Genomic DNA, 14,181 nt, shown 5'->3' with positions numbered 1-14,181 from the left:
CTCCACTCCTCACACGCCTCGCCTCCTCCTCCGATGGTCGCCTCCTCTCTCCTGCTCCGCTCCTCACACGCCTCTGACTCCCATTCTTCTGCTCCTCTGCTCGCTCTCTCCCTCGCCTCCTGTTCTCCGCCGCCGATGCTGCCGCATGACCTCCGCTTCCCTCTCTGCTCCTTTTGACCTGATAGTTCTGGGTCCGGCCGTGGCTCCTCCCCCTTGAGCTGTCTGTGCACTAGACCGCTGTCTGTTTCCGGCACATGAGAGAGCCGCCCGCTCTCTGTTCGCTTCCAGTCCGTCCCGTGGAGGACCTTGTCACACAGGTCTTCCCTGGACTGGAAACAAGCATCCTGGGACCAGTTTTGGGGTAACATTCCTCATCAGTCAGGCTAGCTTGAATCCAGTGGCATCCATGGAATGGGCAGTGTTAGGTGCCAGGTTCACTCACATTTAGAAATGGCACATCACAGGCAACTGCAGTCTAAGCTACACACACACATACAACTGCATCCCAAGCTTCCCTCTCACACAAGACGTAAGGTATATGCTGCATCTACTGTAGGCAGGGAATGTGGTAAGAGTTTAGTTAAGTTTTCTACATGGGGTTAATGGAGTTTACTGTTTTGGGGAAGACTGGGCTACTTCATATATTCTGAGAGCAGGCACAGATGCTACATTTTGCCACACAGAAAATGAACCTTGTATGGTATTAGACAAGTTTCACTCAGGCAATTAACATACACAACTATTGTCTGGTACACAACTTCTAATTAAAAAAAGAGGTAATGAATGACAAAAGTAGTTATTTAGGAGCTGGCCTCAGCTCCCCTGGGAGTGGATTGAATGCTGTATTGACAGATCCCACTCTGCCTGGTGAGGATTTCTGTGCCATAAGTGAATCTGCTGGTATTGTAGATACACTTAAGGTACAGCTAAATACCAAGTAGGGGTGGCCAGAACTCAAAAGGTTTCACTCCACAAGTTACATAAAAAACATGTGTCAACGGGCTGAATTTGGCCAGAACTCCCTGTAAAAGAATAATGCGGAGTGGCCAAAATTCCACAGGCAGAACAGAACATTCCACCGACCCCTAATCCCAAGCAACCACCATTTTTTCCTCCTTGGCACTCATTTTTTACATCTCACAGCCAAACCGTTTCGCAACCAAACTCCAAAACGGGAATTTGTTTGTGAAATACAAAGGAAATCAAAGTCCAGTTACATGGTGTTTTCTCCTTGTGTGTCAAAGGAATAGTTTTTTCCTACCCGGGACCACCATGCCTTGCCTGGCAGTACCAGGCATAGAATCCAGTGACCGTCACACTAACCTAAATTGGATGAATCTATGATGACTGTGATCCACTGGTCCTTTGGTAGGTGAATTGCTGGGTTAAGCATTTCGGAAGGCAAAACTGGCTAAGGCTCTAGCAGCATAACTCTGCAATTTCCCCACTTCCAAATGCTCAGCATCCGCCAACCTATAAATGACAGCCAGAATATGTCGGGCCTGATTCACAAACTGCCTTTTGTAGTATATAAAGTAATACTTCTGTAGTACTACTCACATACTATAAAATGTTCACTAACCTACATGTGGGAACCTCCGCCACTTCTATCTTTTCTGTATGGAGATCTCCGCACACGGACGTATTTGGTACTTAATGCGGGAGGGATGAATGCGAGTAGCTGGAAAATGGGGAATACTTAGTCCTAAATGGGTTGGGATTTTCTGAGGGCTGAGGAGGGGTTTAGGGAGGGACCCGCAGAAGTGTAAGACCATTGTTATTCACAAACTATATTTCTAAATCTACTACAGCCAAAAAGTTCTGACTCTATATTAAGTGTACTCCAGCTCAGCCTTGGAGTACGTCTAGCACCACGCATGGCCACTCACAGTTACTTGAAATCATTCCAAAAGAAAATAATTGAGTTAGGTACTTCGTATAACCCCCATTTGAAATAATATTAAATAAATTAAAGTATTTCAACTTTTTAATTGATTACATTTGAAAATGTCTTAGAGTTAAAAAGTAAGATAATATTAAACATTAAATCCTTTATAATGTAATAACATAATAATTAACTTGCTTTTACAAAAGTCAGTCAAATTCAACTTTTAATGTAAATTTAAATTACTTTATGGTGATGCAAAAATACATAACTACTAATACCATTTAACAAATACTAATTAAATACTAGAATTCAAAGAAGGGTGGTTTCCTATATTTTAATGAAAAATAATGTTTTTGAATTAAATATTTATATTTTAAATGTTATTTGGGGAGATAATGTCATCATTCAATCTTTATTTCGATCAAATAGATCATAAAAGAGTACACCAGATTAAAAAATGCGCTAAGTTAATACAAGTTCATTCTACAATAGTTAGATAAAATGACATTACAACTATCATCCAATTGTTCAAAAATCAGACAATTCCATTATATTACTTATCATGAATCACATAATTGATTTAAATATCATAAATTGAATGCACTGTATTTCAATTAAATGTGAGCAGAGAAGAAATAGTTTTAAAAATTATACCGAATCAATTTCAAGTTGCAGACAGCGAGTACGTATATGCCACATTGCAGTTATAAATTTAGCTACCGCAAACACAATCGGAGGTGAAACGTCCGTCTTTAGAATTCTGTAAGCGGGAAAGTAATGCCTGAACCCCAGGTTTTTAAGAAGGGGGACCAGCCAGTACTTTCTGGGTTTCTGATAAACTTTACAGAAAAAAAACGTGCAAATCATTTTCCTGGTGGTACGTACAAGCTGGACAAAGCTCTGGGGTAGGGGGGTGGGACCAAGTACTGCTGAATGCTCTAAAAGGGAGTGTACCATATCTCCGCTGTAAAAATAGTTTTCTTGTCAAGGGAGGGCTGATTGCATCGAGGACAAGTTCCTCATGATAGGAGTCTTTGAATTTAATAAATAGTTGAGTCAAAGATCCCATACAGGGATTCTGTAGTAGGTATGTTCTTTTAAAATCATAAAAGTCCTTTGACAAAGATTTACGCAAAATCTTACTACAAGCTTTTGCAGGGTCCAACCACAGTTCTAGGCTATCTAGGCTCTCACATATCTTTTTTATATATTTTAACCAGGTAATCTTCATTATATTTGGAAGAGTTAAAGTCTCCTGTAACTCCATCCGGTAGCTCGAGAGCTCTGAGGTGCTCCAAATTCGTCGCCAGAAAGTTAGTGGTTTTAATCCCAGCTCTTCCTCAATTGATCTTAGGCCCAGATCTAGTCTGAGCGGGAAGAGTGGGGTGCTTGATGGTAAGGCCACTAACTGTCTATGAATTTGTTCTCAGTGATTGTCAGGTTTTGTGCAGGTACATGCCCCCACAACTCCCCCCCCCATATGTAACAGCCCCCCGGGCCTGCATTTTGTAGATTTGGAGAACTGGGCCGAGTGGTTTATGGGTTGATCTGTTTGCCATCCTGGAGATACCACCCATTAACTGGGCCAATTTAGTGTTAGCCTTTGTCCGGTGTGTATCCCATGTCATGTTTTGGTTAATGGTCACCCCCAAATACTCAAATGTATGGACCCTCTCCAGTCTCAGTGTTCCTATGGTGGGATTAGGGCGTGTTGAAGGAGGGGGGCTGAGAATCATGTATTTAGTTTTCAGGGCATTGATCTCAAGGCCCCGCTCAGCACAAAAGGTTTCAAACCCATCCAAGACCCATTGTATTCCCATCGGGGATTTCGACAACAGCAGGGTGTTGTCCGCAAACATAATAGCGGGCACCCTGCTGCCGTTGAGCTTTGGAGCATCAATGTCAGCTATCCCCCTCAGTTGGTCGATTACCCCGTTGACAAAGAGGCAGAACAGGGTCGGTGCAAGCACACAACCCTGCCTCACCCCCCTGTCAACGGGGAATCTTCCTGATAGCATCCCATTTCTGCCGCACCTGACATTTGCAAAATTGTTATGGTGTAGTCTTATCAGAATGTTAAGGATGTCGGTAGGGATGCCCATCTCCGCCAACACGGTCCACAGTCTAAATCTTGGGACCAAATTGAAGGCGGCGTGCAGGTCTACAAAGACCGTATAAAGGCTGCCTCCTTCGATTTTTGCAGTCTTCCAGAACAGAAGATTTAATCTAAAGATCTGATCCGTTGTAGATATCTTCTTTCGAAAACCTGCCTGGTAGGGACTAAGAATGGAGAACTCCTCAATCCAATTTTGGAGGCGGTCAAGTACCAGCCTTCCGAATAGTTTTTGGGACACGTTGATAAGGCTTATGGGCCTGTAGTTGGCTGGAAGCAGAGGCGATCCCTTCTTAAATATAGGGACAATCTCTACTGCCAGCCAAGTACAGGGGACCTCCATGCCCCTCAAGACTGCGTTAAAAATTGTCAAAAAATAGGGAGCCCACATGTCCGATTCTTGTTTGAATATATCACCCGGGAGGCAATCCAGGCCAGGCGCCTTTCCTGAGGCCAGCCCTGAAATGGCCACCCGTACCTCTGCCTCTGTGGAATAGTCACCCTCCAGCATTGTGTCAGTAGGCGGCAGTGCATCGGTAGAGGCACCATCACCATCCGTGTACAAGGTCTGGAAGTGATTTTGCCAAACCTCGGCTGAGATATTAGGCTCAATTGCAGGAGATAGTTCCTCAGACCCTGCATTCACTATTTGCCAAAACTTCTGGGAATCCCTAGCAGCTAATGCGATGGTCAGGTTCTCCCATTTGTCGTAATCTCATTCTGCCTTGGCGTGGGTGGTCAGCCGCATGTAAGCCTTTCTCCTTTCCTGTATAAGAGATCTGTTTTTACCTCCCTTAAGGGCAGTCAATAGGTCAGATTTAGCTTTTCGACAGGCCGCATTGTACCAAGTAGGACAATGTGGCCTTCCTCCCCCTGACTTTCCCATGGAGAAAAGAACTTCTGCCATGGACTTAATAAGGTCCTCGTGAGCCATCCATAGTTCTGTGTGCGCATCAGCAGTGTTGGATTGCTCCATTAATGCGCTCACCCTTTCAAAAATAGGGATGACACAGGCATACAGCCCTGAGACCTTCTCTGAATTGGCAGCTAACTTTTCCCGTAGAAAACAAATGAAGGAGTATCACCCGATGAGTAGGATGAAGGCTTTCCAAACGTGGAATCAATATTCCTTGTTAAAAAAAACCCTCACTCACCACCTAGTGGTGACTTGCTTCATCATCGGGGTCCACCCAGGTGGCCTAGCGTCACCTGGGTGTGCTTCGACACCTGAGTTGCAGTGGAGCAGGTTGTGAAGTGTGGGTGCAAACAAAAAAAGTTAGAGTGTTAAAAATTGTCCTGGTTTTTACTTTATATAAGAGTTTTTAATGAAAAAGCATTTGTTTTCTACGATTCATGACCAGGGGATCAGGAGTATTTCTCGTCCTGTGTCCACGGACACAATCCCTTACTCTCCATATATGTTTCTGGTATCGTGGCAGCGCACAGCTGTGAGAGTTTAGACACCAACTCTCCGAACAGTAACAAAGGAGGTCAGACACTATACGAACATGACAGAGAATCCAGGCTTATCCTTCTCAACAGAAGAAATAGACTCCATCATGAGTAATCTCAACATATTTGCTGATGCCAACATCAGTAACACTATATCACAGACGTCGGAATGGGACAAACTCTCTGAAATGAAACGCAATCGCATCAGGACAATTCTACACGGAACCATACTTAAGGAATATGTAACCAATAACATAGCCCCAAAGGGCCTGCTGGTAACCAATGCCCCAAGAATATTCTTAGATGATGCTGAATTTAAAAAAGACTGGGCCCTCATAGCGTGGCACTGCACGCACAACTGGATTATGCTCATCTTAAAAACAGCAGTACGACTATCAGAAAAAATCCAGATAGAGATCCAAGTAACTGAGAGTCAAATAAAAGCCACGATCACAGGATACAAAAAGAAACTAGATGATCTAAACAAAGAGATGAACGAATACAGAGAGAACCTCACCCAACAGAAGGTATCCAAGTTCCAAAAAGACCTAAAAAAATTCTCATTTGTAAAAGCCTATCCATATTCGGACCCTGATTATAAAGCTTCAACCACACAAGAACAGGACTATGATGCGGCAAGCAACACTTCCCATAGCTCCAATAGCAATGGAGGATCCAATAGCAGCACGCCACGACAAAGACAGAGAGGGGGATACCGAGGACATTATCAATGGTCACAATATAACCACCCTCCATTCCAAAACCCATACCAACAACCCCAACAGTTCCCTATGTATGGTTGGCAACCACCCTTTCAGCAGTTCCCTTTTCCACCAAACCAGTTCCGTCCTCCTTTTCAGAACAGAGGCAGGCGCGGAAGAGGCCGCAACAAACAAGGGAACAACGTTCACTGGGAGGAGGAAGACACAGTGAGCAGCAACACCAGGAACAAGACCGGGACCAACAGGGCAGGTCCCAGCAACATGAGGAACTAATGACAAATCTATCATCACGCACCTTAACGGAAACGGAGAAACACGTCCTAAACAAGGGACTTGGTTTCGTACCAACAGCCACCTTGGACAAGTTCAAGCTACATTGCGAGCTAGCAGCTTTTTTCAGAAAACTGAAACTCAAAGCATTCTTTGAAAAAACTAATACCGACAACATCGAAGAAACCGCTAACGAAACTGGACTAAGAACAAAATCCACTTTTGTACCCCCTCCACACACTATCCCTGTGGAAATAAACACGTTCGAACAGGCAGTGTTCAATGACATAGAATCCACTCCTACTCCCACCCTCTACCATAACACTAGCAGGTCTGAGAAAAAAGCTATATCTGACCTCAAGAATGACACAACAATAATCATAAAACCAGCTGACAAAGGTGGAGGGCTAGTAGTCATGAACAAAACTGATTATCAAAAAGAATGCAAACGTCTACTAGATGACAGGAATAACTATTTACCACTCGTAAGCGACCCTACAGATGACTTACGAAGAGAGATCATTGATCTGGTAGAAACAGCAGAAGAAGCAGGTCACATTTCAAAACAAGAAGCTGACTATCTAACAAAAACAGAGGCAAAAGTACCATACTTCTATGTGGTCCCAAAAATGCACAAAAACAAACTACCACCACCCGGAAGACCGATAGTATCCGGGATAGGTTCACTACTAGAACCTCTATCCAGATTCTGTGACTTTTTCCTCAAACCTATAGTGCAAGGAACAACCACCTATCTCAAGGATACAAAGAACTTACTAACACTCCTAGAAACCATCAAAATGAAGGAGGATATGATCATAGTAAGCTTTGATATTGAAAGCCTCTACACCAACATTCCTCAGGACGCTACCATAAACGTCCTCAAAGAAATATTGGAACAAACTACATGGGAACACCGAACACCTAAAGAATTTATCATCAGATGTGCCACGCTAGCCCTTAAAAGGAATTTCTTTGAGTATGAAGGCTCCCTATACCTACAAATAGGGGGCACGTCGATGGGCAACGTTTTCGCGCCCAGTGTGGCTGGACTCTATGTGTTCGACTTCGAACAAAAATACATCCTATCAACCAATAATCCATACCTAGAAAACATAACATTCTGGCGCAGATACATTGATGACGTGCTAACCATCTGGCAGGGTCCACAAGAAACTTTAACAGCATTCATAACTTGGCTCAACAACTGTGACCAACACCTTCACTTCACCCACAATGTGGACAAAAATGAAATGGTCTTCCTAGACATACAGATCAAAAGAGAAAATGAAAGCCTAACCACTAAAACATAGTTCAAGCCCACAGCAAAAAACAACCTTCTGAGATTCGAAAGCTTTCATCCTCGACCATTAAGGGAAAACCTCCCCTATGGTCAATATTTACGCCTACGGAGGAATTGCAGTAATCTAATCGACTACAGAAAACAAGCTGAAGAACTCACCACGAAATTAGCACAACGTGGTTACCCACACAAGATCACAAATAAGTGCCAAAAACGGGCCAGAAACCAACCCCGCCAAGCCCTGTTGGAAGAAACCACCAGAAACAATGACAGTATACCCCTTACATGTGTCCCCACATACAATGCCATTTCAAACCCGGTCAGCAAAAGTATCAGAAAACACTGGTCCATAGTCAACTCAGGAACTCTAAACTGGGAAAAGCCGCTATTTTCTTATAAGAAAGCACAGAGCTTGAAAAACAGCTTGGTCAACACAAGACCAAAAAATATAACCACAACCAACGACCCTACCCTGACCCAGATATGGGGTCTACCTCCTGTAACGGGACATTCCCGCTGTGGGGACTGCAGTGTCTGCCACCTGACGGAAAACACTAAGACACTAAACCTAGAACCCGGAAAAGTGTGGGAGCAGAGGTCCCACACCAACTGCAATAGCAGCAATGTCATTTATCTCATCACTTGCACTTGTGGTGCAAGAAGAACATAACAAAACTCACAGACCATTTTCTAACTGTCCACCACACCACCAACGACATGAGGTGGACAGTAATAGAACAATTGCAGCCAGGTCCCAACATCCAATCCCGTCTTTTTGAAAAAGAGCAGCGATGGATATACAGACTTTCCACTCACAAAAAAGGTCTGAACGATAACATTCCGTGGGGCTCTGTATACAAATAGTATAAACGACTTCTGCGACACCCCATGGCCTTTTTCTTCCTATGGCTCTCCAAAGTCCCTATGCGCTCCGTTGTAGTCTATATACTCTCTATGTCAAAAATCCCCACATAGACTAACCACCGCGCATGCGTAGCATTCCCTTGTCCCTATGACAACATATGACCTTACGGGCTTCCATACCGGTCACATGACCACACCCGGAAGCTCCCCACAGGTTAAATAACAGCCACGCTCAACTAAGCATTCATAGCCGAGCAGTGGACGGTAGACGTAGGTGATTAGCCTCTCTCCACGACAGAAAACTGTAAGTAACCTTTCCTCCCCCACAGGATACTGCCACAAACAGTTGCTATACCTGCTCTCGAGCAGTCAACCCATACCGCCCCTTATACGTAACCGAGGGTACAACATTTCTTTATCTAGAATACGTTGTACTTCGTGAAGCACCTACCCCCTGCCCGTTGAAGCCTAATAGGAGAACTCTTCTAGTAAGCCTGCCCTCAGACATGTCACGTTTGTGAAAACCTTCATGTTACTTGTTTGTGAGTCTTGTTGGTCCCTTTTGTTAAGCACTACAAGTCCTAATTAGGTATTTGCTCTAGCGCACACGCCTACTACAGTATATTTTCGGCGTAGAACACAAATAATTGTCAAATTTGGACAATGCGCACATCACCTATAGACTGAATATAGTTCCTTTGCATGCCTTCCAGCACGCACACAATGTATTAGATATCAATACTCTGTAAGCCTTTAAAGAAGCCTTCAAAGAAGCGTTCACTCCCACCATATGAGCACGCTACTACTACTCCAGAAGGCATCCTTCCAAACACCACTGTGGTATGTAAGTATGAATGCACCAAATAATTGCACTAAGAGTCTGCACGATGTTACAGGCTAGTAATCAATTCCTGATTCTTCCATTCCATCTCTTCTTCTTTCCACAGGTTTTATTGACACCCCACATTTTTAGGAGTGTCTTCCCAATGGTACATTCTACCACTGGATGATAAAGGATTTAGGACAGGGTGAGTCTTTTAGGGGACCCACACCTCCCACTTCCTTTTTTTGGTCCTGATGAATACCGGGGATCACCCCTAATGGTTGAAACATGTTGACCAATACACATAACTGAGATACGTAGGTCGTAACTCCCCTTCCAGTATCTCACCTTTTATTTTAACATTGTCCAGTTGCTTTTTCATTAAAAACTCTTGTATAAAGTAAAAACCAGGACAATTTTTAACACTCTAACTTTTTTGTTTGCACCCACACTTCACAACCTGCTCCACTGCAACTCAGGTGTCGAAGCACACCCAGGTGACGCTAGGCCACCTGGGTGGACCCCGATGATGAAGCAAGTCACCACTAGGTGGTGAGTGAGGGTTTTTTAACAAGGAATATTGATTCCACGTTTGGAAAGCCTTCATCCTACTCATCGGGTGATACTCCTTCATTTGTTTTCTACGATTCATGACCAGGGGATCAGGAGTATTTCTCGTCCTGTGTCCACGGACACAATCCCTTACTCTCCATATATGTTTCAGCTAACTTTTCCCAACTCACTCTCCGTCTATTGCTGGCCAGGGACAGTCCCAGTTCAATGGGATCTGCCCCCCCCGTTTGAAATACCAATGCCAGGGAGGGAATATTTTAGTTCTAGCGCGTTATGATCGCTATCCTCCCTGGGTATCACCCGGAAGTCCTCAATGTGCGGCCAGGAGGACAATGGCACAAAAATGTAGTCCAGTCTTGACTCCCTTCCCGCCTTGTTAAAGGTACATTTAGGGGGAATGTCAGACTTCGTGCGTCCATTGTAAGCCCTGATCCCATGATTGAGCGTTAGCGTGGTGATCTGTACTGCTAGCGTTGTCCTGGCTCTAGGTGGAGGCGCCTCCGTTGGGGGGACTAGACACACAGCATCTTCTTCCAGTGAAATCTCGTCGGATAATCCTGCGAGAGGCTCGAAGTGTGAATTCAAGTCTCCTCCTACCAAGAATAAAATTCCCTGTGGGGGATAACTAAGGAAGGCGGAAAGTTCCTCGATGGTACTCGATTTCCTAGTTCCATTCACCGGCCTTGAGTAAACGTTTACCAATGCCAGTTTGCTGGAGTTTGGCCATTCCAGGATGACACATTGAATGTCATCCGACGCTAGGGTATGAGGTGTGGCCTTACAACCTAGGTGTGAAGCCACCCAAATCGCAAGGCCGCCAGAGGGCCGCCCCTTTCTACTCCACCTCGCTAGGGTGGAAAATACCGCAAAGCCTGAGCGCGAGTGTTCCTCCCGCGCCCAGGTTTCTTGGAATAGACAGATGTCTTTACTATCCACGAAGGTGCTCCACTCTCCCAGACCAGCCAGGTTCCATGAGAGTATCTTTAACGGAGGCGGTCTGGGGTTGGGAGCGGAGCTAGGGGCAATCCTCGTGTCAAGTTTACTCACAGGTGGTATTGTGATTTCGACCGTGTCCCCTGGATTTCTTACCGGTTCCCCATAAGTAGGCAACAACCCCATTTGGAGGGGTTGGCCCTCCTGGTCATGGTGCTGTTCGGCAAGGAGATAGTCCCTATAATGCGTTGTTGTGACTGCTAGATCGACTATTGTTTCCTCCCTCAGCCCTACTGGTTCGCTGTTTGCCCACCGCCCCCGCTTCTGGGGATGTCAGTCAATCATGTCCAGGCAGCTAAACCTATTATATGTGTTAAAGTAGGCAGGCTGCCTGTTTAAGTGCCGGAGGGAGTCTCCTCCCTCCCGGCCTCCCCAGCCATCCCCTCGCCTAGAAACTATTTCCCATCCCTCCTCGTCGGGTACATACTTGGAGGGTGGGTAGAAAAAGGAAAGAGGTAGGGATTGGATAGAAGTACCCAGATCACGATAAGGCCAGCCACAAATATGAGTAACAGTCCTGTGGTCCCTAAAGTTAATCACGGCACAGTCCCCTTTGATTGACTTCCTCGAGTTACCAACTCAGGGGACTCTTCTTACCGTGAGAACCTCACTCACTATTCCTCGGGGGAGAGGTTGATTTATGGAGAGCCAGCTGGCCACCTTGTTCTTCAGAGAGGTGGCCGATTCTATGGTCTCCGGTTTTAGCTCTGGTATGCCAGCTAGGATAACTACATATGGTCCCGCCTCTGGGGGAAGATTCATGGGCCTGATTTTTTGTGTCCTGACCGGGTCTCCCTGAGTGGCTTTGGTGTTAGGCGCTGATTGGGTCAGTTTGGGGGCCCCTTCAGTTGGCTTGGAAATTGGGGAGTGGGTGGTGATCGGGTCAGGTTGTGTAGTTGGTGTGGGCTGTTTAACCTCCTTCACTGATGGAATTAGTGTAACCCTCTTGTTCTTAGGTTCAGCACCACCCCCATTGACCTTATTATCAGCTTTGAGGGCATCTGATAGACGGACCCTTGATTTTTCTATGGTCGTAAGCCTGGCCTCAATTTTAATTAGCCGGGCTTCTAGGGGGCTAAGGAGAGACTTCAGGAGAGCAGTCATATTAGCGATAGTAATGACTCCTCCTTCCGTCAGGCTAGAGTTGGAATTCGCCTGCTCCGTTGCCTGGAGAGGAGAGTTTACTCGTGATGTAAGTGTGGTTTTCTCAGGCATTTTGGGTGCAGTTTTACTAGATTCCACGGAGTCGGCTTCCAATACGGGATTGAGCTTGGCGGTTTTTGCCTTGCGACCTCCTGGGTTTTGGGTAGCTGTTTTCCTTTTCGGTATTGCTCCTTCTCTAGCGCCTTGCTTTAAACGGCTATTACTGGGGTTGGGACTAGCAATGTTAACAGCAAGGGGTGGGTACCAGATTGTATAAGGATCTGAGGTGGAGTTAGTGGGTGAGGAAGATCATTAAAAGAGATTGAAATATCTACATCAGACAATGCCTTTGTCCCATTTTTCCCAATGTCCCCTGGAGCAAGAGGGATACAATCAAGTTCTTTCTCGGGAGTCCTTGCGTGTGCTATCGTTCCCATAGAAGATCTTCTTACCCACTCGATTTCCTGGGATATCCGCCATTCTAGTACTGTCATTTCATCGATCAGGAGGGCGCCTGCTTTAACAAAATAATTATCCAGAGTGCCGGTTGGTGCTCCACTGGCCCAGCACTTTTGCTCCTAGTTTCTGTGGAAGACATGGTCCTTTCCTTTCCGGCCAGTGTCTAACTAGGGTGTTCTTGAGACGAGCCAAAGGGGGGGGGGGCGATCCGGTCTCGCCCGTGCTCGAATGGGCTACAACAGGCCCGCCTGCGCGCGTCCCGCGTGCGCGAGCGGAGTGGAGGTTAAGTAATCGGAGGTGGGGGCAGGAAGAGGACCAGCTGCGGCAGATCAGCGCCGCACTGCAAGCTGGTCCTCGCAGTCCCGCGGGGAGTCAATGGCAGTTCTCCTTCACCGGCAAGAGCAACGCTTCCCAAGGCAAGCGGCCCCCGCGAGAAGTGACAGTCTTTGGCAGGGGAAATCCTCAGCAGCCTGCAGAACAAACAGCTCTCCCTCCACGAAGCAACAAACACAAGGCACCAGGTAGGCGCGGTGCAAGGGAGAGTTTATCGGAGGTGGGGGCGGGAAGAGGACCAGCTGCGGCAGTTCAGCGCTGCACTGCAAGCTGGTCCTCGCAGTGCTGCAGGGAGTCAATGGCAGTTCTCCTTCACTGGCTAGAGCAAAGCTTCCCAAGGTGAGCGGCACCCGCGGAGCGGGGGCCGCGAAAAGTGACAGTCTTTGGCAGGGGAAATCCTCAGCAGCCTGCAGAACAAACCGCTCTCCCTCCACAAAGCAACAAACACGAGGCACCAGGTAGGCGCGGTGCAGGGGAGAGTTTATCGGAGGTGGGGGCGGGACGAGGACTAGCTGCGGCAGATCAGCACCGCACTGCAAGCTGGTCCTCACAGTCCCGCGGGGAGTTAATGACAGTTCTCCTTCACCAGCAAGAGCAACGCTTCCCAAGGCGAGCGGCCCCCGCAGAGCGGGGGCCGCGAGAAGTGACAGTCTTTGGCAGGGGAAATCCTCAGCAGCCTGCAGAACAAACAGCTCTCCCTCCACGAAGCAACAAACACGAGGTGAGATAATGTACTGTAGCATTTTATTATCAATATGTTTATAATAAATATTTCAATGAATTTATATTTACATTTTGCATTAAAATGTTGTACATATATTTTGTTAAACAATTACAAAAGTCTTTTTTTCCCCTACGATTTTTAATAGGGCATCCTTGAAAAGTTCTTAACCATAACTTTACATTTGCAAATTCTGTCTTGGGTGCCTCCACCCCCTGACCAAGGGGGTGGTGACATTTAAATCAGCACTGAGGTGTACATCTACACTCAGAAACGGTGGATGGTAAAAAAGTGTAAACTTACACTTCAGTGGCAGGCTAAATGTATGCATGAATAAATCTACACTTGTACATTTACCTTTGAGAATGGGGCCCTTTCAGACTGATTGAGAGTGACACAGCTGCTGACAACTTTGAGCTCAAATAAATGTTATTTATCAACCATGCTGAACCCAAAGGCAGAAAATAGTCGTAGTCGTAAGTAAAACATCAACGCAACAAATAGTTGCTAAGATTAAAAACCGC

Source organism: Lissotriton vulgaris, chromosome 1_1 (assembly GCF_964263255.1).
Source record: "Lissotriton vulgaris chromosome 1_1, aLisVul1.2, whole genome shotgun sequence".
Taxonomy (NCBI): Eukaryota; Metazoa; Chordata; class Amphibia; order Caudata; family Salamandridae; genus Lissotriton; species Lissotriton vulgaris.
This window is presented reverse-complemented; position numbering follows the sequence as displayed.